The sequence below is a fragment of the Lygodium microphyllum genome, chromosome 18 (assembly GCF_053477565.2).
Source record: "Lygodium microphyllum isolate KBCC chromosome 18, Lygodium_microphyllum_v1.1.10, whole genome shotgun sequence".
Taxonomy (NCBI): Eukaryota; Viridiplantae; Streptophyta; class Polypodiopsida; order Schizaeales; family Lygodiaceae; genus Lygodium; species Lygodium microphyllum.
In genome coordinates, this window is record NC_141152.1 from 98,996,993 (window position 1) to 99,021,821 (window position 24,829).

Here is a 24,829-nt window from a genome sequence, read left to right on the forward strand (position 1 = left end):
TCTGTAACAAGGGGTCTGGTGGACTGCACTTGGGATGGCAAGCCACAAGGGTAAAGCAAAGGCCCAGGAGGACTTTCAGCGTGAAATAAGGGACTCCCGTGCCTCAATGAATGATCCTAGCTCAGCCCAGGAGGATCGTGAAGACATGTTTAAAGAGGGTGCCCCCGAGATAGACCGCTTATCTCTGCTCAACCAAACCTTATGCCAACATAAGTCCCATCATGCTAAATGACATCGAGAGATGGAGCAACGCCACAGGTGTTGAGATATCGAGCTCCACTCGTGATATGCCAGGGTGACCGTTGTGCATTTATGTCACCGACTTGTCAGTTGCAGATGCGGTTGGTACACCGCCCATGAATAATAGCTACATGATAGCTATCCTTATCTACTCTAGTTCATGGCTCAGTTAGTATGCCACCTTAGTTAGTTGAGTTTGGTTTGAGACCCATATATAGGGTTCTTCTATTTCCTTGTACTAGAGTTCTTTTGGCTTACACAACTAAGAAGAGAAAAAAATTGTTTTCAGCCTCCACCTCTGTGTGTATTCCCCCATTGTGCAAGCAAGAAAGCTACAAGTGAGACTCCTTCCTTCTCTCCCACAATCTTGACAACAGGGAGATGGAAACCCGCCAAGATCACCATCATTCCGAGATGATGGCCAAGATGGACTTACTCATAGAGCGCATGGGCGCCCTCATCCCCGCCATTGCCCCCCCCTTGAATCGACCCAAGGAGTATGTCCCTCCCCGTGAGGCCAACCGCCCTCCCCCTTGGAGACCGGGCGTAGCCCACAAGGTCTCGGTGGTACCCATGGCATTCTCCATAGCACTTATGAGATGGGTGAGCCTTCCACCCGATATGATGAACCCCTCCTTTCCTCCCCCATTACGAATCCTTCAAGCCCATCCTTGGCACCCCAACTCCCCCATAACGGAAGCTATTTACAAACTCAGGGGAATGGCTCCAATGCAAATCTTGGGCAGCATGTAATGCACGGAGTACATGGGCAGCATGCACATGACAATGGGCAGCATGCATATGGCAATGGGCAGCATGCATATGGTAATTGGCAGCATGCATATGGTAATGGGCAGCATGGACATTTTGGACAGCAAGGTCCTAATGGGCAATTTGGTCCTCATGTAATGCAAGGGCAGCATGGCCCCCATGGAAATTTTGGATAGTCGAGGATTGGACAGCAAGGCATATATGGGCATCATGTAGCACAAGGCATTCATGGGCAGCAAGGCCCAAATGAGCTTCGTGATAAGATTTTGTTTACTAAATTCAATGGGCAGTCCTCATCCCTAGCTGAACTAGAGGAATGGATCTCTAAATTGGAAGCCTATTTTCTCATCTACCCCCGTACCGATGAGGTAAAGATTATTTTTGCCTCCCTATTTTTGCCTCCCTTTATTTAGAAGGTTTTGTCCACACATGGTGGAGATTCGCTCAAAGAGAAAATCAGCAGTTTCATGATTGGGAAGAGATCAAAATGCATATGATCCAAGTTTTTGTCTCCCCGATGGAAAAAGAACGCTTGGCTAGGCAATGGTATCAGTTTGATCAACGAAATCTCACCGTGAGGTAGTACACCAACCAATTTATGAGCCTATCCATGTATGTTGAGGCAGTCAGTGATGAGGCCGAATTGCATAAATACATTTATGAGCTAGATGCACATCTCTCAGCTAATGTAATGGCTCAAAAGCCAGCCACCCTGTTTGTAGCCATAGAATTGGTTGAACGCTATGGTCGGAAATACCATCGCAATGAGGGCATGCAGCCCATTGCAGGACAGCAAAGATACCCTATCAAACAACCCCCATATGCTAATAATTATCGCAGAAACAATGCAGGGAATGGCAGCTCCAAAATCCCTACTTACCCCACTTTTAATACTAAAAGGAAATATGGTAGTTTGGGACAGCACCACCCTCCAAAAGTGACCCAAAGTATGTTGAAAATAAGACAAGGAATGGCTTCAGTCCTAAGATCAAAAATTCATTCCTCCTGAAGTTGTAAGGATAGAAAATCCAAAGGCTTGTGCTTTAAATGCGGGGATAAGTACACGACTGATCATGCATCCAAATGCCCCTTTAAGAATGCCATTGTCAAGTTTAACAGCATGTAAGTGCTAGAAGGTAGTGACAAGTTAGAAGAGGACTTGCATGATAACTCTCCCATGATGACACTTGCTGAGAATGCTGAATATGATAACTCAAGGGAGAACTCTACTTCACCAAGATTGATTTGCGATCTGGTTACCACCAAATTAGAATGAGGGTGGGTGATGAAGTCAAAACAGCCTTTCGGACTAACCGTGGCTTGTACCATTTCCTTGTCATGCCATTTGGGCTCACTAGTGCACCCGCCACATTTCAGAGCTTAATGAATAAAATATTACAGCCATGGCTTTTCCAGTTTGTGTTGGTATTCTTTGATGATATACTCATTTACAACAAGTCACTGCATGAGCATCTGAAGCATGTCAGGCAAATTTTTGATATACTAAGAGAGCACCGGTTATTTGCCAAAGAAAGCAAGTGTGTCTTCATGCAAACAGAGGTTGAGTACTTGGGACACATTGTTAGTGAAAAAGGCATCCAAGCTGATCCTAAGAAAGTGCAATGTGTCCGGGAGTGGCCCACCCCCACTACCACTACCTCCTTGTGTGGTTTTCTTGGCCTCTCCTCTTTTTATCAGAGATTTATTCACCATTATGCCACAATTGCAGCCCCGTTAACAAACACGTTGAAAAAAGAGGCTTTCTTATGGGATGAATTGGCTGACCGCAGTTTTCAGCAGAGCTGAAAGACTTGCTCACTTTAGCCCCCATCCTCATATGCCCCGACTTTTCAAAGGATTTTACCATCCAGTGTGATGCTAGTGGACAGGGTATTGGTGTAGTCTTGCTGCAAGAACATGGGGTAATGGCATTTGAGAGCCGAAAATTGGATGATAAAGAGAGAGAGTTGCATGTCTATGATCACGAGATGTTGGTAGTCATTCATGCTATCAAAAAGTGGTATCACTACTTGTATGGCAGCAGATTTAGGTGAAAAGTGACCACCGTGTGCTCAAATACTTCTTGACTCAGCCCACCCTCACTCCCAAACAACGTAGATGGGTGGCTACCCTACAAAACTATGACTTTGAGATTACCCACACCCATGACAAGGACAATGTAGTGGCTGATGCACTCTCTCGTATGTGGGCATGTAAGGTTTCATCCATCACTGAACTCCACCATGATTGAATTGAAGAGCTCCAAGAGCCATACTTGCTTGATGCTGAATTCAGCCCTCTTTTCCAGAAATTATAGCAAGGTGTCATGGATGACAACTCCCAATATCAGCTCCACAATGGCCTCATTTGGATCCATGGCCATATTGTGATTCCCCATGCCTCTCCTTTCACCCAAAGGATCCTTGAAGAGATGCATTCTTCACCGATTGCTGGCCACTTAGGGGTCTTCAAAACATATGACTGAGTTTCAAAAAGCTTCCATTGGAAAGGCCTATGGCAGGATGTTAAAAACTTTGGGTCTAGATGTGTACCTTATCAACAAAATAAAGATAGCACTCTTAAATCGGGTGGATTGTTGTAGCCCCTACCTATCCCCGAAGGAAAATGGACCCACATTACCATGGACTTCATCACTGGTTTACCTACAACCAAGAAGGGTTGGGATAGCATATATGTGGTAGTTGACCGACTCACTAAAGCAGCCCATTTCATCCCTGCAAAATCCAAGTTTACAGCATCTTAAGTTTCCACTCAATTTATGGAGCATGTTTTTAAGTTGCATGGCTTACCCCACGTCATAGTACATGACTCGGACAGCAAATTTATGAGTCAATTTTGGCATACAATTTTCAGCTCCATGGGGACCAAATTGGCTCAGCCTATCACCCCCAAACGGATGGGCAGACCGAGAGATTCAATAAGTAGCTTGAAACCTATTTGCGACATTTTTGTCATGACGTGTAGAATTCTTGGGATGTATGGCTACACTTGGCTGAATTTTCTTATAAAAACTCCACTCATTCGAACATTGGAGTCATTACAAAATCATTAAGAAGGTCGGGGACTTGGCTTACCGTCTCCAACTCCCTCCCACTATTAAGATCCATGATGTCTTCCATGTGAGCCAATTGAAACCTTTTGTTGGCACTCCCAAAGATCATGTAGAGGAGCTACCACCCATAGATGAGGAGGGCCTTATCCAGTATATTCCTGAAGCGATCATTGGGCAACGTGAAAAGCAACTCCGCACCTGTTCCATACATGAATACCTAATCAAATGGCAAGGCCTACCAATAAAGGAAGCCTCTTGGTGCCCAGCATCTATTTTGGATGAATTTCCACACCTCAAGGAGGCTGTATTGACTGGAACTTAACCATGACACCTGTTTTGGGCAACAGTCTGCATCTGGACAGCCACCTGTTTTGCACCAGTTTTGGTCCTGGTCCATTTTCAGCCCCATCGTCCATACATGGACTGAAAGTACACCTCAAGGGCTCCATGCCAACACCTTACTTGCCCTGATCGGAGTTCCCTAGTGGAAGTTATGGCTGTTTTTCTCCAGCCATACCATCTGGGACATCACACTAGTAATTCTTGGACAGCCCTCTATTTTGTAACAGTTTTGGTCCTGACCTGATTGCAGCCCCGCCCCACCCACATGGGCTGAAAGTACATCTCATGGGCTCCGTAATGACACCTCAGATGTCCCATTCGGAGTTTCTCACACAAAGTTATGGCTAATTTCCTACAGCATACCCTTACAGTCCATGACTACATCCCTTGTTTTTTAGGACAAAAACAACGGGGATCACGAGAACATGGCATGGGAACATATCAGTCACACTGATGGTATATAAGGTGTAAGAGGTTATTTTGAGGTATTACAGAAATTATCAAGAAACTCTCTTTTCACCTTCTCAAGCGTCCATGGCTTCTTCTTCTTCCTCTTCTTCTTCCTTTTTCCCTCTTTCTCTCTCTTCTTCTTGCCTTTCTCTCTCCTCTCCCTCTTCTCCTGCAGTCCTTCTCTCTCTCCTTCCCCTTAGTTAGGACAGTTAGGTCTCTTTCATTACAAGCTAAGTATAGAGGTTTGCTATAGATGCATGTGAAGTGGTATGGCTACTAAAGCAATATGGTAATTTAGATGTGCAAGGAGATGGTTAAGTTATCATTCACTATGATAACTTGAGAAGTATATAGTTAGCTAGGAACCTAGTGTTCCATGCTAGGACAAAATATATTGAGACTCATTATCATTTTCTCAGAGAAAATATATTTACAGGAGAGATCAACTTGGTATATATCAGCACACATGATCAGGTAGCTTAAATTTTCACAAAGGCATTGGGTGCAAAGAAGTTTCAAAGATTTCAAAGCTTGGAGTTGCAAAGATGCAGTTTAGCTTTAGGGGAAATATTGAGATGGCAAGCTTAATACATAGAGACAACTTATCACTTATTATATTTAGTTAGTTACACTTACCTACATATGGAGTGGTTAAAGTGCCAATCAATTAGTATAGTTAGTTATGCATTGTTTAACTTAGTAGACAACTTTCCTTTATATTGTATCTTATTTATAATTTGTGTCCATTGATTGCATTGTGTGAGGGAGAAGGAAGAAAAACCAACAATAAAATGTTTTACCTCCATTCCTCTTCTTGTCTTCTTGAGTGAGATTCCTCTTGTGTGTAGCATGTGTGTTTGAACATAGTAGCTCAAGCAAGTCTCCCTCCTATGCGAGTATTGACATACTAAAATCATATTTTGCAAGCTGCCAAAAGTACTCCATCTCTACTAATATAATATTTGGATTTATCGCTTGATGTCAACTTTCCTGCCTCAAAATTTACCATGATGTTAATCCTATACTTTGATAAAAAATAATGCCGATGTGATCCACCACATTGTGGACTTTGTACTATGGATTGGATATTAGGGTGAGTTGTTAGACTAAGTGAAGAAAAAAATATACTTTTGTCAATGCCTTGTGTAACCATCTCACAAGCATGAACCATGGTAGTTCCTCTAGGGCCTTAGGGTATCGAATAGGTTACTAATATATACTAGACTAGAACTCCAACCCTTATTAATGTTATTAAATTTTGATAGTTTCATATCTATAAAGCCACTTTTTATGGATGCATGGTGGAGTATATAAAAACAAAGTTACCTTCTACTTCATGTTTCCATCCATCCTCTTCTCTATCCCATCTTCAATTGTGATGTCCGCATGTAATTGGAATAAATAATTAATAAAGATATTGCTAGCAAAGATCCACATAACACAATGTTGTGCCGCTATGCGGTATAATGTGAAAAACTCTAGGGTGCAACTGCCATATTAGTCATTAATGTCAATGTGTCCATAGTGTGGATGGCTCAAAAATACTAGATTTTCGGACAAGTTTAGCCAATTTTTGATATTTTAGATATTGTCTCGTGTAAAAATCCAAAAACTTTAGATAATTTCTAGAATGGGATGACATGTAAAAGAAAGCAAGTAGCTTTCAGCCATTTTGGGAGGATTCTATACAAAAAGAAGTATTGGCGAAATGGCACAATGTGCGATCGCAGTTTTCAGGCAATGAACAATACTCCGAATTGGGAGAAGAAGGAGGAGTGATCTAGGAGAATTCTGGTCAGGTGTTCTGGTATTTTACCCCCCTTTCGGAGCCAATGGAAGCATCAGATTGGTGGTCTGAGCAGCATAGAGGAAGTTATTATTTTATGCACGTTTTTTTCTACAAGGGATTTATATTCTCATAATGTAGAAAAATTTTGACAGGCTTTACCTCTATGAGTATTCTTCTACATCTTCTATTTATTTAAGCTCCTTTTCTTTCGTCTACTCCTCTCCTTGAATCTCCATTCAACCTACTGTCTCTTACCCCTGTGGTGGACTTTCAACACCAAATGCTCCGATAATGGCTGCATAACTCAATGACATCATATTTTCAATTGTCCTCCTCACAAATCCATGTCAAATTTTGCCGTATCTAGATCCATGACCCACTAAAAAATGTGTACTAGTACCTCCAAACACAAGCCAACCTTTTTTCATACTCTTTGGATGAGCCCATTATCACATAGAAGCCCTCTAAGATCTTCATGAATTGCTCCAAAAAGAACATCCACTGGCAATAAGCCCATCCTACAATCTCCACTTCATCCACAAGGTGTACTAGAAGGTGGGTTTATCTCATGAGCATACTTTTGTGTAAGTAATTCTCAAAAATACAAACCATTTCCACTAATCCATGCCTTAATGATTGAATTGAGTATTTTCTTATCTCCTTCTATGAGATCCAGTGCACCAGGTCCAACAACTTATAAATGCCTTTGGAGTGAGGCAACCCATGATTGTGATTGGTAGTATGAATTGTCACAATTTAGCACATTATTTATCATATATTAATGCATAGTAGAAATGATGAGAAGTACTTGGTCAAGTTAGCAACTACCTTGGTTGCTTTGTTGCATACATTCTTCTACTTGTATACACATGGAGCTTCAAGTTCTTTTGAAACATCAAAGGTGCAAAATATTATTCATACATATGGGATAACTTATCTTAAAAGGAGAAAGTCTTTAAGCTTTACTACATCGACTTTTGTGGTTTAATGTCAAGTTGCATTCTTAAGTACCCACTTTTGGTGATGTTTCCATATTATATCCATGGATCTAAAACACGCTCATAGATCATAATAATCTATGAAAACCTAATTATGCTCCACTTAAAAGTCATGAAGGTTTGAGCTAATTATGTCAGTGTTTTTCATTTCATCAAATAAACTATGCATTATGTCCTCTAGTATCAATATTGATATTTATGATGCTGTGATGGTTGGGCATGGTGTTTTACATTGTGTGATGCCTTTTGATTGATATGAAGAGGTGCAATACTTATGGTTCTTAGTGATAGACCCTTTGATGGGTCTACTTTAACTTGGTTCATTCCATTTGTGCAAGGGATGTGTCTAATGTTTGATACATTTGATGACTAATATGAGTGGATGTCCAAAATCATAGTTTATTCATGCTTCTTAACATTGGTTCTTATTTTCCTTTGGATATTTATATAATGGGGTACTTTTGACACTAGTACATCATTGTGATACTTGTGGGCTTCACCCATCTATTTTTACATGTAAATGATTACTCTAGGGAGATGGCTTATGTAGTACATTAGAGATAGTGAATTGTGGTGCCTTGTTGGGTGGCTATGTGGTGGTCTTGGGGTGGGTTCTTTGAATTGTTTTGGTATTCTTACACTAGCAATAATACTCAAAGGATCAAGGCTATTTGAGCCACATGCCAAGCCACAACACCTTTAGAGATGCTCTTTTTTCTCTTCTTATTGAGTTGTGTTTGGGATTTTTCCCTCTCATCACTCTGAGGACATTTTGTATCTATTCCTTTGCTTGTAATCCACTTATCCAAAACCAAAAAAGCAATACATTAGTTCTATAACTTTGCACCACAAATGAAAACTTTAGGCAAATAGTAAATTATATCTAATTAGCTTGTCTAAGTGGCAAATGATATATGACATCAATGATGATGACAAGTGGCAAGACACACTACACACATTAAATGTACACACTTAGAATTGCATGAAAGATCAAGAACAATGTTTGAAAAAATGAAAAAAGAAATTTCACATTAAGTGCATTATGCCAATCTTGGATCTTAAGAAAGGACAAAGCTAGCATCATCTACACAAAATAAGTTTTGTAACAATTCTCCAATCCTATGCAAATGATGCTACCTTTATTTTAATAGAGGAGAGAGGTAGCATCATTTGTGATATATTAATGATTCTCCATATCATGTAGGTATTGATTTGTTTTATTCTAGCCTAGAACAAACCCTTGTGGATATTATATAGTAGGATTTTCTAGGTATTAATTATGTAGCTAGGTCAAAAAAAACACAAATCATTTCAAGGTCTTTGTAACAACAATGTTGTTCTTTTTTGTTAGTATAATGCCAAAGCCTTTAAAAATGATGATAGAGGTAATTAATCTTATTTTGGAAAATTGTCACAACAGTTCTAGGGAAGTTTGAAGGGATGGAAAGACAAAATTGCAAAGAATGTTCAAGGAAATTTAGCGCATGTTAGAAAGCAAAGTTGCAGCATTGGAATGTGTGCACAAGAGGAAGGAGAGAGATCAAAGTACAAGAACAACAACTTTCTTACTAAGTTTCTTACAAGTACAACTTGGGTACACTCTCCCACTCTTGATAGTGACCCATATGCTGTTTATATAGCCCCTGCCAAGCTAGGGTTAGGGTTTTCCCTGCCCCTAAGGCTGTTCACACCCATCTGGCCTCATGCACCCTTGCTTACAGTGGGTTCCTATGCCTATCCTCTAAAACTCCCCCTCAATGCCAGGGTGGCATTGGATTACAAGGCATGTAAGATGTCCCCCCCCCCCCTTAAACAACCGGGATGCCTTTATAAATCAGGCTATAAGAGTGTTTTTAGGTAGATGGTTTAAAGACTCAAAAAAGTCAATCTTTAGATGAATTGGAGGCATAATTGGCCACCAATTCTTTGGGTACATCAAGAGTGTTGGGGCATTTACTAGTGATATGCCCTGTCTTCTTGCATTTGTTACATTTCATTTTCTCAGGATACTTCTTCCAACAGTTGTTTACAAGATGTCCTTTTTTCTCATAGAAAGAACATCTAATGAGAATTGTATGTACCAATACTTGATCACGTGAAGTTGAAGATGCCTGACTGTTGTTGCCTTCTTTTTGGTTCCTCTTTTCTTCATCCAAACAGGATTGGATGGTACTTGCCAACGTAGGATCTAGAATGTTGGTAAGAGTGGTCACAAGGGTAGGAAACACCTATTTTACAGCCTTTAGGAGAATAGCAATAGCATCTTCTTCATGTATTGGGGCTTGTACTGAGGCAAGCTGTGCTCAGGTGAGTTACTATGTATATATCCTAGGCATCACATGTGTTCAAGGCATGTTTTGCATATCCCTATGTAACCTATTTTGTAAACTTTTATTGGCCCTTATGTGACTTTTTAGCAATATTTATAAATCCCTTGCTGTTATTTTCTTTTAGTAAAGAATTTAATAGATCCTTATGTAATAGTATAGATACAAGATACTACACTATAGAATTGACCATAAAGCAACTCCCAATGGTTCATAAAATCTCTTAGTAGTTCTAGTGAGTATGAAAATATCATTGTAATATAGGACACACAAAGATCGATTTCAAATTTTTATCAATAAAAGTAAGACTTTAAAATAGTTTCTAGATAGAGACATCATGTATATAACTAGAGCATGCAATTCTCAACCTAGAACTAGCTAGCAAAAGGCACTCACATTAGTATCTTTATGGCTAGCATTGCCTAAAGCTATGATACACAATTACTAGGAAGCTAGACTAGCTCAAAGTTAGTCTTAGAGGTCTTTAATAAAAAAATACAAAACTAAATACTTTGACCATCCTATTTTTGGTAGGAGGGCTCTAGCAAGGTATATCATTATATCTGTTGTATCTAGTTCATCTCAAAATATCCTCTCCACGACTCCTCTTTTCTAGATCAAAGGCATATATGTGGCACATACATACATGTGCATGCACATGCACACACACACACACACACACTCTCTCTCTCTCTCTCTCTCTCTCTCTCTCTCTCTCTCTCTCTCTCTCTCTCTCTCTCTCTCTCTCTCTCTCTCTCTCTCTCTCTCTCTCTCTCTCTCTCTCTCTCTCTCTCTCTCTCTCTCTCTCTCTCTCTCTCTCTCTCTCTCTCTCTCTCTCTCTCTCTCTCTCTCTCTCTCTCTCTCTCTCTCTCTCTCTCTCTCTCTCTCTCTCTCTCTCTCTCTCTCTCTCTCTCTCTCTCTCTCTCTCTCTCTCTCTCTCTCTCTTGGAGATGACAAGAGATAAATGCTACTCAATCCATAATTCAAGCAACACAATGAAGCCACACTTCATTTGTAATTCAAGGAGGTAGGTACATTAAAAGCAAAAACATGTTGTATTTGTATAGCCCAAAAGTAAATTCTAGAATAATCCACATAATTAATTTTTGCATTTGCTGAAAACTTATTTTGTGTTCCTTTATAAAGTAGATGTAGATATACAAAAAATGTGAGTATACAAAATACACAAGATGATTCAATGAAAAATATGGTTTTTTGATTTTTTTATTTATACAAAACTTATGTTGTATTCCTTTACAAAGTAGATATAGCTATACAAAAAATGTGATATACAAAGTTTTTCTCCAATCCATAAGTGTGTTCTACTCAACACCTTGGCATTTTCAAAGCTAGAGTCCATGTTGATTCCGACATGCTTAGATGCATCACCATGATCCACTAGTCGCATTCCTGACACAAACATACAAATATAAAACATTAACATGAAGGAAAATGCCAAAAAATCACCTGAAAATTACTCTATCAAACTTTTTTCCTTCACTCAATTTACATCAGAGATAATACTAAAAAAGAGGAAAAATAATGTTTGTTTACCTATCCTCAATAGTCGTTTACAAATTCATTGAAGATCTTCCAATCATTTTCATCAAGCTCATATTTGTTATTATTATAATCATATGTGAGGTTTGCAAGAGCAATGATAATTTCAATATCTATCATACCAAGGTCTGTCAAATCATATGTAAAGTTACATGTTCCCTTTGATTTTTGATACCATCCAAGTTGAACCTCCACTCCTAAGGGCCTATCTAGGAGGCTAAACCCTCTCTTGTATTCCACATAGGCGCCACCAACTTTTCTTCTCATCTTTTGAACTCGTCCTAAGTACCACACACTTTGGCTTTTATTTTTTTAATACTTTTTGAAGATCTTATCAATAGCCTTGTGATCTTCCCATTGGTATGCTCTTATTGGAAGAACACAGCACAATCTGAACCAATGCCAAATAGATTGTCATTTGTTTGAGTATGATGTTTCTCCTCCTTACTATAGTATACTCCTTGTCACACCCTTGTAAGCCTATCTTTGGACAATGTGGGATTGCCATTGAGTTGACTTACCAATGTTGATTTAAAAAGAAACCTGTTATTGTCAAGCTTCACTACTGGATTTACTTTGTCCTTGTCATCTAACAAAGAATCTACTACATGTCTTATCTCACTTGTGGATACATCCTCCTCTGAATCCACCCCATCATTTGTAGGAGCTGAAAATTCCTCATATGTATTGGAATCCTGGAAATTTGAGCTGGTGTAAGCATCAAAAAAACCTTTGGACCAAGGCTCCAACCACCATTGCTTATCCTCTTTACCTTTTGGTTTCATTTGTAAACACTCACAAATGTGGTGAGCACTTTGTAATCCCCTTTTCAAGGCATCAATTATCTTCTCATCAGTTGAAACACATCTGTAATCACCTAAAACTGCTTCTTCCATGGTCTCCTTAAGATTCAACTCTCTCCATACATGCTCCTGTTTCTTATGGGCACGTGAAAATTTTACATTATTCTCCTTGCACTCAAAATATGAAAGCCTATTCAAGATCCCTATACTATGTAGCATGTCCATCAAATCATAAGCGCACTCTTGGCCAACCATGGTCCCAACTTTGCTAAAGAAGATATCAACTGCATTAGATCCAATTAAATGTATTGGAAGTATCTTATTTGAATGAAAGTCTTTAAAATATTTTATGAGCAGTACAACAAAGTGGCACGAGAGTTGTACATCTAGGAATGCCTCCTTACTAATAAATAGACTCTCTCCACCGAGCTGAAGTGTGGAGACAAGAAAATATCAATGTAATCTCCTACAATTTCAAGGTAAGCTTGTGTTCCCACCATGCTCCTCTCTTTTCTATGTTTTCCATTTTTGCTAGCTCTCCCAAACACCATTGGACTTGCCTACTACACATTCTTTGTGCTGCAGTCCAATTTTGACGATCATCTCGCCTAATATCAGCTTCCTTGAACATATGCTTGTCAACTAAAAAGGAATCATAAACAATGGCAACATGATTCAAGGTAACCCAAACATCACCAAGAGCTAGTTGACGCTTTGGTTTGTCAAGAATATTGACAAACTTTTTTCCATTATGTATAAAATCTTGATCATGTAGACCAAAAACCTCTCCATTTGATAATTTGGCTGAGAGAGGCCATCCATCCCATTCAATCTTGTATCTGGTGCCAAGTTTGTGAACATAATCAGCTAACATTAGTTTTCTTCGTCGACTATCTCCATCTAATGCATGTCCAATAATAGGACCTATTGTCGAGGCAAGCTTCTCATCCCACAATGTTGAGATTTCACTCCATTGCCTTTGGACAAAACTTGCATCAAACCGATTGCATGTGCAATGAGCAGTCACAACTAAGCGCGAAAGTGCTTCATGAAGTTGATTTGCAACAAAGACTCTTGCATAACCACCAATGATACGAGTCTCAAAAGCATCAACAATTACATCATAGCCTACTTTTCCTTCTCCAACTTTAATCATGGATGAGGTCCCGCACTCATGGTCTAAAGACTTGTATCCATCAAACCCAATAAGCATATCATCTTTAGGGTTCCACCTACAATCAAAACAAAAAATGTCATAAAATTTAAAAGTTGATCGAGAATATTTTTTACGATCCCAAAAAACAAATTTTGCAATATGTTTACCTTATTCGCTTCTTTATGGTAGTCTCATCTTCCACCAAAATAAAGGGAATCTTTCCTGCAATGCCATTTTTTTCTTTCTCCTTCCAATATATTTCAGCAATGGCGTCAAAAATATATCCATGTATACCATGTATGAAGTGGGTGGCTTGTCTATGGGCTCTCTTTGTCATTGAGAGTGAAGGACCATTGAGGTTAGTAGTGAGGAAATCCTGCAACCTTGGTCCACCCCACATCTTTGCAACCTCGAAAAAGCTTTGGTATTTGCATTATATCGCTGGCCTCCCTTTGATCGTAACATATTTGTAGCTATGTCTTGCAAGAAGTCCCAGAGAGCAAGTTTTCCACCAAACTTTCCCAATCTATGGGCTTCTATTATATTGTTACAAAATCTCTTTGCATCTCTTCGATTAAGATACTCCATGTTGGCTTCATGTAAGCTCCTTATTTTCACTAAAAGAGCTGCAAGCCGAAGCTTATACTTGCATAGTTTAAAAGTGAGTTCTCTTATATGCTTTTTGGAAACAAGTGTTGTTTGTTTGAGCTCCTATCTAGTGAGATAATCTAATCTTCTGCCAAATCCAGTTCCCCTATCCCCTCTCTTCTCTTGGGCTAACTTCTCCCTATATACTCTCATCCTAAAGTCAGAAAGCTTAGGTATACCTTTGCAATGAGCACAAGAGAAGTCTGTGAATGGTTGCCCACTATTTGAAATACGTGGACAATCAATGTGACAAAAACAACCATCTATTTGAAAGCATGTATTTCCATAATTCAGATTTGCCCTAGTAAAAGGCTCTAAAAACCAAAGTTTGCCATTACATTGATCATCTAATAAAGATTTCACATTGATGCTCTTCTTGCTGACCTCAATTATGTGACTTCATAACCCCCAACATAACAAGTTTAAACTTACCAATGAATTTTCATCATCTTTATGGTGATTTAGAGATGAGGCCAATGGATCACCTTGAGTTGAACTTCTAGCCTTTGTAGAGACCATGAACTTGCTAAGAGATGTTTGTTTTGGATCATGCAATATACCCTTTCGAGGACGTCCACGCAATCCTGTGAGCAATGGCTTCGATTTTTCCTCCTCCTTCAAAAATGCATTTGTGTGCAATATTGATTTTGTATGCTCTATCAAAATTGTATATAGGTCAGACCTTGAAGGACACAAATGTAGCCATGTGTCATCATACTTACACCTTACACGAGCAAAGCTTTTGTCTTTGAAGTCATGTAAGGTAGCTTCAATGACCTCAAAATCCCAATCTACATGATGAAAAGTAGACTTATATTATATAACGAGTTTGATATTAAAAAGCCTAATCTAATGTGTAACCTATTTTTCAATAGAAAGAACTGCATATATAAACTCAAACAAAGAAAAAAGATAATACCTTTATGTTTCTCCATGTAAGAATGTAACTTCTCTATTGATGTCTCCATTTCTTTCTTATCATCTAGTTCTTGATCAACTACAGTATGTTGTATATCCACTTTTGTAAGCCCTCGAAACATAAGATAATTTTTCTCATGACATTTATTTTGCATGATGTGTGTCCTCATGAAGTTAGAAAGACAAATATATGCGGCATGCTTCCCTTCCATTGAACCCTTCCCATACAACGAGTTACATTCATTACACCAAACACGAACTCAAGATTCTCCATTGATATCCATTGATATCTTTGCTGTGTAATTCAAACCTATCATCCCTTGAGATTGTTGATTGTTTTAACTTTAGCCTTATTCTATTGCATTCATGTTTCCAAGTCTTGAGAGTGCTTGGACTTAACAACTTGCTTTTTAGCTTTGAAGTGAGGTTTCTTAAATCTTCATTTTGATCCTCTACAACTTGTTCTAAACATTGTCGCTTATTTGGAGAACATGGTTCATTCGTCACACTAGCACACCTCTTGATGCAAACTTGAAGATTATCACTAAGAGTCCACCGCTCCTCTTGTCATTTTTTAATAATATAATTGTCCTCAATGAAGTTAAAAGACCCATCTATGAGCTCATCACCTTCAATTTGTTCACGAATTTGAGCAAAGGTAGGTTCGGATCCATCTTTTCTTAGTCTCACAAGACCTAGATTTTCTTGAATATCATCAAAATTTACTTGAAGCTTGTAAAAAGCTCCCATGAAATCCGAATGAAAAATCACTTATTCAATTGTAAAACTTGCATTCAACATTAAAAGATTGTTACCGAAGCATATCTTAATTGAACGAGAAAATATGATATTTTTAAGTGTTATGTTTATAAATTATAAAGTGGAAAGCATTGTGGAAAGATCATGGATCTAAAATCTAATTATCAAAATGTGATTAATAATAGTAAACTTCATATATGAGTCAAATGGCTTGAAGCAACCCATACAAATATTACTCGAGCATGTAAAGCATTTATATTCTACGTGATGGCATGGAGATGGAGTATGATGCTCATGAGAAGGTATTATATAGTACAAATTACAGATTGTATTCCATAGAGTTTTACAAAAAAAATGGATATGTTTCAAGGCATCTTTGGATCCATGAGTCATACAGACTAGTAAAACTAGATTAGATGTTTTACAAAATATGGGAAGAGATTGTAAGATGTGGATTATTTAGTAAGGGTGAGCCAGGAAAGGGCCAAGCTCTACGAGCGGTCTTTGTGCCTTTGTAGGATTAGTGCCACACTTCGTCCTCAAAAATTCATCAAGATCTGGAAATGATACTCGCATGGCCCTATCATCTGCCAACATGCGGTTCCTTGCCTTGAACTCTATTAGGTGCATGATCTCTTTATCTGGAGCATCTCTCGACTCCCTATGTAACCACAAGCGTTCGCCTAAGCACCAAAACTCAATGAGGCAGATGATGAGCCATCCAATTGCATACACATCTGACTCCTTACCATATGCAGACTGGCATATTGGGTCATAGATCTCAGGTGCAATCCATGGCCTTCTTTTCCTCTCCAACGCTCCTTTCCATCTATGCTCATCTATAATGTCCATGGGATCATCTACCCCCCCACATTTCTAGTTGAGGGCTGGTCTTGTCATACCATAAATAAGCATTAGACCCCAATCTATGATACCAATTCTTGGGGTGCTATCTCTAGTAAAGTCCAATACCATATTGTTAGCATGAAAATCTGGATGGATGACACCAGGATTATGCACGGTTTTCATCCCATCTACCAATGCATGAATAATATTTGGCATGTTTTATATGACACCCACAATTCTAGCCATCTCCTCTACAATGGGCACCATTTCAAGACCAGGTCTAAATCCCATTGATGGCTTGTGTAGACGCTTTGAAAAGGACCCCACATCAATATATCATTCAGTGTACCACCATTGAAGAAGGGAAAGATTGTAACCCAAGGGGGCTCAAAAGTAAAGGCAATGCATCGCACAATTGATGCATTAACTTTCTACATCCCACGCTCCACTTGAAATTGTTGTAGTTTAGTGTTGTTGGAGACCTTGTACATTTTAGCGCAATATGCTAAATTTGAAGGAAAATAACTCATATTGTCTATGGTAGCTTCAACACACTTTCCAAAGGCACCTTGGCCAATAACTCTTCTTGGCTTGATAGCATCAAATGGAATGCCAATTGTTGGTGCACATTGGTGATTCCTCAATGTGCGCAATATAGTTCCTGCCCCTGACAAATCACCTTGTTTCCTGATGGGATTGAAACTAGGACTTGCACCTATGGTGGTCTTAAGATGCTTTGGCAAAGAAATTGCACCACACAAGTCCTTGGCCCTCTTTGTGAGCGTGCTAGCTCCTCTCTCCACTTTGTGTTCCATAAGGCTAGCTTCTCCTTTGATGCAGACATTGGTGCTAATTCTTTAAGATCTTCTAGCATCTTGGGTGCATTTCCAAGCAGTGTGTGACAAAGATGTAAATTTTTCTCTAAATCCCAAAGCACATCAGTGACTGTGTGAAAGCCCTTGTTGCTGCAACATTGTACGCATGGCTACACATGCCCGGTTGCAAAAGATGACAAAAGCAACATCATTACTATTAACAAAGGATATTTGATGTTCTGTGCAAGATGATATGGCCTCTATCAAGCAAATATAGAGAGATTTGGCAATGTTGAGGGCCATCGTAAATCATAAACTGTCCACAATAAAGAAAGGCAACCATATAAGCATGATAACAAAGGCTTAAACCATGCACTTGCATATGGACATGAAAAACACCTAACAAAACTTATCATCACAATTAAACGAAATACACGATTACAGCATATGAAAACATTGAAATACACGATTGTAGTATGATCTTAAAAAGGAAATACGCGATTGCAATATATGAAAAACATTGCAAATGCAACATAGATTGCACTAGATCTTCAATTAAAAACATAATTGCCACCTATGATTTATTCAAATAAATTAGTGTGACATATGATCTTTGATTGAAAACAAAATTGTGTAATATCAATCTCAAGTTATACTGGCATTCTATGTAAACCTTGATTAAACTATACAATTAAAAGAAATATACGATTACAATATATGCAAAACATTGAAATACACGATTGTAGTATATGAAAAACATTGAAAATACAACATAGATTGCATTAGATCTTCAATTAAAAACATAATTTCCACCTATGATTGATTCAAATAAATTAGTGTGACATGTAATCTTTGATTGAAAACAAAAATGTGTAACATCAATCTCAAGTTATACTGGTATTCTATGTAAATCTTGATTAAACTATACAATTAAAAGAAATATACGATTACAATATATGCAAAACATTGAAATACACGATTGTAGTATATGAAAAACATTGAAAATGCAACATAGATTGCATTAAATCTTCAATTAAAAAATAATTTCCACCTATGATTGATTCAAATAAATTAGTGTGACATGTAATATTTGATTGAAAATAAAAATTTGTAATGTCAATCTCAAGTTATACTAGCATTCTATGTAAACCTTGATTAAACTATACAATTAAAAGAAATGTACGATTACAGTATATGCAAAAATTTGAAATACACGATTGTAGTATATGAAAAACATTGAAAATGCAACATAGATTGCATTAGATCTTCAATTAAAAACATAATTGCCACCTATGATTGATTCAAATAAATTAGTGTGACATGTAATATTTGATTGAAAACAAAAATGTGTAACGTCAATCTCAACTTATACTGGTATTCTATGTAAACCTTGATTAAACTATAGAATTGCATGATACCATTTAGACATTGAAAATGTTACACAATATACATTAAGTCGTAGTTCAACAATATAAAAAATGCTAAAAAATTACCACTTTTTTAAACAACTACACATGTGAGGACATTTTCTGGTTGAGTATAATGCCTAAATGCCCATTTCATCAAACAATACCAGATAACTAGTGTGTCAGGACATTGTGCAGTCAAATATACAACCAAATGCCCATCACTTATTCATCATATGTAAGCCAAGGCACTATTTAACTGAATTCATGACCAAGTGCCCATCCATATCCAAGGGAGAAGGGAGGGTGTCACAATTAAAATGGCACCTCTATGTCGAGTTCACGACACAGTGCCAAGTCGATTGTGACATGCCCATCAAAAGACACTCACTTGCCGAATTCATGGCTAAATGCCTATTTGGCAAGCACCTTTCGGCCCTACATACACTTATCACAAGGCGACAGAGGTATCATAACATGTATATGTTGAGTTCACAACACATGCCAATCCACATGTCCCACAAGTAACAAGACAACTTGCATATACAACAAATTTCAAATATACAAATAAAGCACGACAAGAAGGAAGCACCTCATGACACACATAACGTATGCCAATCAACAACCTCTTCCTTACCATGCATATATACATGAAGGGTACACATATACATGCATTCATGAAAACTCCCATGCACACTTTGAACTATAGTAGTTAATACTTTTTGTAGATAACTTGCAATAACAAAGATAGAATCAACCATACGAAACACATAAGTAACATGCATATCAAAATACATAGATAACAAAGATGGGACTAATCTTATTATAGAAACTTTCTTTTATCTACAAGCTTATTTAAGTCACTAGCTACTCATATAATTTTTGAATGGGTCTTTAAAGCTTTTCCATGCCCTAAAACACAATTCGTAGTTGCTTTCGTTACTTCAAGAACCAGCACCAATTCTTAAAGAAAGGAAAATGATTTTAAACATCGCACAAATCTTGATTGCTTGAGGGGACACATATTTATGGAGAGTAAAAGAGCACCTGCCATGGGGAGAAAATGTGTGGTAACAAGAAACCCTTTCAATCTAGAATCCTTCAGTTAACCACATTTTGAATATGCCCTCTATTATATAATTGGCATTTCCTTTTCAAATTATTATGAGCCACACAAAAATAGGTTCCTAAATAACATTGTTCTAAAGAGAAATAAAGAAGTAGAAGATAATGATAGAGTATGATCATGGATACAGTAACTTCTAGGAGGAGACATAGCTAGGCATATATGTTGTTTTTTTCCATTGAGAACACAATTATCTCCAATTTCAATTTTAGCATGATGCAAGCTTGGGATGGTGGTTCTACATTGCTCTAGCAATAATTGGTGTTGAGGTCTCCCCATCCTAAAATCATATAGTGAGCGAACCTTACAATTTTTACATGCAATCAAAAACTTATAGAAAGACAAGCTAAACCAATGTAGTACTTCAACTCATAAGTACACTCCTTTTTCTTAAAATGTTAGTACTTCAAAGCTAAAGCATTGAGAAAGCTTACCTATTGAATAGAATGCCCTTATATTTGCAGCAACTTCTTCTCAATGCACTATAAGCTTCTTTATGTATCCAAACAATGTGCCTCATCTACTTGCATTTCCTTGTAATATAATCAAGTTCAAAAACATCAAAAGGTTTTCTAATCAAGTGCTGTAAATATTGTTCTATGTTCGTAGTGCTTCATTTAACATGTTCTATTCAACAATAAAATGAAACTCCTTGCATGATGAAGAGTTCTATCAACTAATATGAAAAAACCAAATGATTAGCTTATCAACCAATATTGTGATGCCTATTATCGAACTATTATCTTCCTCCAAACAAAGTTTAAGGATCAATTACTAGTGAGGATTAGCAACAACAAAGGAAAGGAGCACTAAGTACTATCTCCTTAAAGGGGGGGGGGGGATTCTAAAGACATGAAAAGAAGGAGGTGGTGGCAAGTGGCCAACTTGATGGAGAAACGATGGCAAAGGGGGTACCATTTATGGGCCATGATTATTTCCATGCTGTGGATGTGAGGAGTTTGTTGACGAAGAGGAGCCATAGGAGATTCTGCAAATAGAAGTGGGCTTGTCTGATGAGGCCGCAGGAGAAGCACAAGTGGGCTCGTTTGATGAGGCTGTAAGAGAGTCGACACTACTACTGATAGACAGTAGACCAAAGTAGTGGATTGGAAAAGGAGTAGTGGACTTGGCAAAGGATTCGAAAAGGAGTAGTGGACTGGCAAGGCAGATGGCAAACCAGAGTAGTGGACTGTTGGAGAATGAGATTTTGGACTGGAGAAGGACTGTGGCAATTGTCCTCATTTGATGCAAAGGATTATCAGCGTCTTATCTGATGAGTGTCTGATCTGGTGAGCACCTTATCTGATGAGTGTCTAATCTGGTGAGCAGAAGATGAGCGTTGATCTGATGAGCATTTATATGATGAGCATTGTCATCGTGTTAGGGGTTGAAGGTCTACCACCAGGGCTTAGAGCAAAGGAAGAGTGTGGGATTCAAGGTTTGGAGAAGGGGAAAAGAATGGGGTTTGACAAGATTAGGGTTTTAGAAATGACTTAGTTGAAGAAGAAGATATCAAACTTTTTCTGTGTTTTTAGCATACATGAATGGAATGAATGACTTTGACTTGATCACATCAAATGCATTTGGGAAAAATAAGTCACTACATAAGGAATAAACTTAGATTTAATCCAAATGCAGATACCAAATGCAAGCTCAAATGGTTTTTATTTCATGTACATGGACGGATTTCAACTCCAAGAAACAAGTATTTGGATGGTAGACTCAAGTACATTCAAGACATAGATCAATAGCTCATGAAACGCATTGATTGAGCATAAATTTAACTTCAGCCTTGTTTTAAATCAGAAATTTCCAGCCCATAATCAAGCTCAAAAAGTGTACATAAACTCAAGAATAAGCTCCACTAATCATTCATGAGTAAAGCCCTGATGTTAAAAGGTCAATTTCTTCTATTAAAACCACATGGATCACTTGTTTGCTCATCAAAATGAACAATAACAATGGGCTGCCCTGTTTATGATTGGTTTTTTCAGCCCATAACAGCCCATACACCTTCAAAATTCTCCCCCTTTGCTTACCCCAAAGTCACTCAAGTACTTGGGTACAAGACAGCGGGCTTCATTGGATCATGAATAATGTAAAAAGATGAGAGAAGATGTACATAAGAGTAGGCTGAATACTTTTCTCTCAAGTTTCCCCCTTTTATAGACTATCATACCATTCATTTTCATCATACCAAATGGATGGGTAAGAGGAGCTCTTACCTTTCTTGTTTGTATCTCCTTCTTCAACTCCAGTTTGCCTTCAGTTTGCATGCTTTGGAGCATGCACCATAGCTCACAGTTCTTCTCTAGTTGCTACAGGCATGCAGGCCCGCTTTTTGCACCGAAAAATGTGGGCTGCATCTTGCTCAGCTCCCATTTAACTTTTTGACCTACTTAGGTCACTTACAGGTCACTTAAGTTTATTATTTCAGGTCCCTCATGAACCTAGTGGACTTTTGGCTTTTTTTTTTAGCTCTAACCATATTTTCCACTTGAATCAATGTGGTTTAGCCTGCAGACTATCAATTACTTTCAGCTGATCAAGTTGTAAGTTCCCATAGACTTAATTTTTTATCAATATACATGGTACAACTGAAAATTATATACCAAATACAAAAGAACTTATGTAACTAAGTGATATCTAAGTTGGTTGTTGGGTAACAATGACTGAGTTATGTATGCAAATTCCTCATATAAATCCTAGTAAAGTTCTTCTGTGTTCATAAGAATCCATGATTTATATTATGAATAATAAACTCTTTGACATTCACCCCCTCCTAACCTGCACATCCTCTGGCATGTGCCATTTCACAATATTACAGGTTTAAAGAGGGTCTTCTTCTGACATATCTTCATCTTCATCCTCTAAGTCTTCTTCTTCCTGCTTGTCTTCAAGTAGATGGCTCATATCCAAGTCATCAAGCTCATAAGTTGAAGATTCTCTCCGTTTGAAGAGTTTGATACGTTTACTGGCTATTGGTACTTTTACCATGGTTCCATCCATTTCAGCTAAAGTGTAAGTAGCATTATCATGTACTACTTTCACTACATATGGACCAAACTATTGCTTGGCTAACTTCCTATGAGCACTATATTGATTGTCCAAGCTGCTATCATAGACAAGTACCCAATCATTCTCTTGAATCGCTCTCGGACAGAGTCAATGATGCTTGTCAAACCTCTTTTTATTCTTTAATCTTGCTACCTTCAGCCTTTCAATGGCTTTCTTGACATCTTCTGGCCTTCTTTCAAGTTGCCTTATGCGCAAAGTCAGCAACTCTTATCTATTCATGCCTTCATCCCAAGGCAAGATACTCCATGTGACAATAGACTCCTCAATAGGCATAATAGGTGGCTGTCCATATATTAGTTCAGTGGCATATAACCTGTTATTGCACTATGGGTAGTTCTATCAGCCCATAATGCAAATGGTAGCATTCTAGGCTATTCCCTCATCTTTCCTTTGCAAGATTTTGCCAATGCTTTAAGAATTGGTTGATAACCTCTTTCGCTCTTACCATTGCCTTCAGGGTTGTAGGCTAATGTAAGAGATAGCTTGATTCCCAATTGAGCAAAGAAATGGCAAGCCTCATCAGCATCCAATTCTCCTCTATCAGCAGTTACCTTGGCAACACAGCCATACCTGTAAAATACTTCTTCAAGTAAAAATCTACAAACGGCTTGAGTAGACTTTGTTGTCAAGGCTTTTCCTTCCACTTGATTTGTGAGATCTTCTCTAGCAAGTACTAGATATCTCATGTTCCAAATTCCTGTAGGCATGGTTACTAAATCAATAACCCATCTATAGTGAATGGATAAAGGAAAGGTAGGCTGAAGCCCATCTCTATGCTTAACCATAGAGTACATTTGACAAACCTGACAAGACTCAACAAAATGCTTAATGTCTTTATACATGTTTTGCCACCAAAATTTCTCTTTTATTTTGGCAAAAGTGCCCCATATTCCTCTATGTCCAGCCAATAGGCTTTCATGAAATTCTTGCATGACCTGTCTTTGAGTCTTTTTGTCTCCTAAGACACGAATAGGTGCCTTTCCTTTCTTTTTCGCATGCCTCCAAAGGTAGCCATCTTTAAGAAAAAAGCCATAACCTTTTTTCTTGATTCTCTTGAACTCTTCATTAGTCCAATCTTCCTTCTTTGTCATAGTGCTCAAAAATTGGCCAATTTTTAGCCAATCACCTGCATAATATTCTTCTTTAAAGTGTGAGCAAACCATAACAAAACATTGAGCATGCTGTCTATCAGCTGCCCACTGTCCTTCTATGGTTGTTTCTTCCTTCTTTGCTAATGTAAAATTTGTTTTAGCAGCTGAACCTATTGTATTTGCTGTAATTAATGTTGTACCTACATTTTTGACAACTGAGCCATCATTAGGTACAGCTGTACTTGCTGTTTTCAGATCTAAACCTGCAATTACATCATTATTTTTTTTAAATATAGACTCTGATTCTTCCTCATCCATCATTTCTTCTTCATCCTTATATCTGGCATCCGAAAGCATGTCAGCAACCGGATTATCTCTTCCTGCAATATGTTTTAAATCAAGATTTAAGGATTTAATATAGGCTATCCATCTAAGCATGGCTATGTCGGGAGTGGAACAGTTGGCAATCATGCCCAAGAGTGGAAGACAATCTATTTCAACTATTACATGTGCACCCATGAAGTACTCCCGGTCACATTTCAATGCAGTTACTACTCCCCAAAGTTCTCTTTTAATTTGAGCATACCTTCTTTGTCATTCATTAAGAACCTTTGCTCCAAAGCAAATTGCATA

The 24,829-nt window shown here is 38.1% G+C and overlaps 2 pseudogenes; both read right to left on the bottom strand.

Annotated features, from left to right (window-relative positions):
- Positions 1 to 12,739: 12,739 nt before the first annotated feature.
- LOC148021183 (uncharacterized) lies at positions 12,740 to 14,097 on the bottom strand (annotated as a pseudogene).
- A 350-nt stretch (positions 14,098 to 14,447) lies between these two features.
- LOC148021184 (uncharacterized) lies at positions 14,448 to 16,686 on the bottom strand (annotated as a pseudogene).
- Positions 16,687 to 24,829: the final 8,143 nt, after the last annotated feature.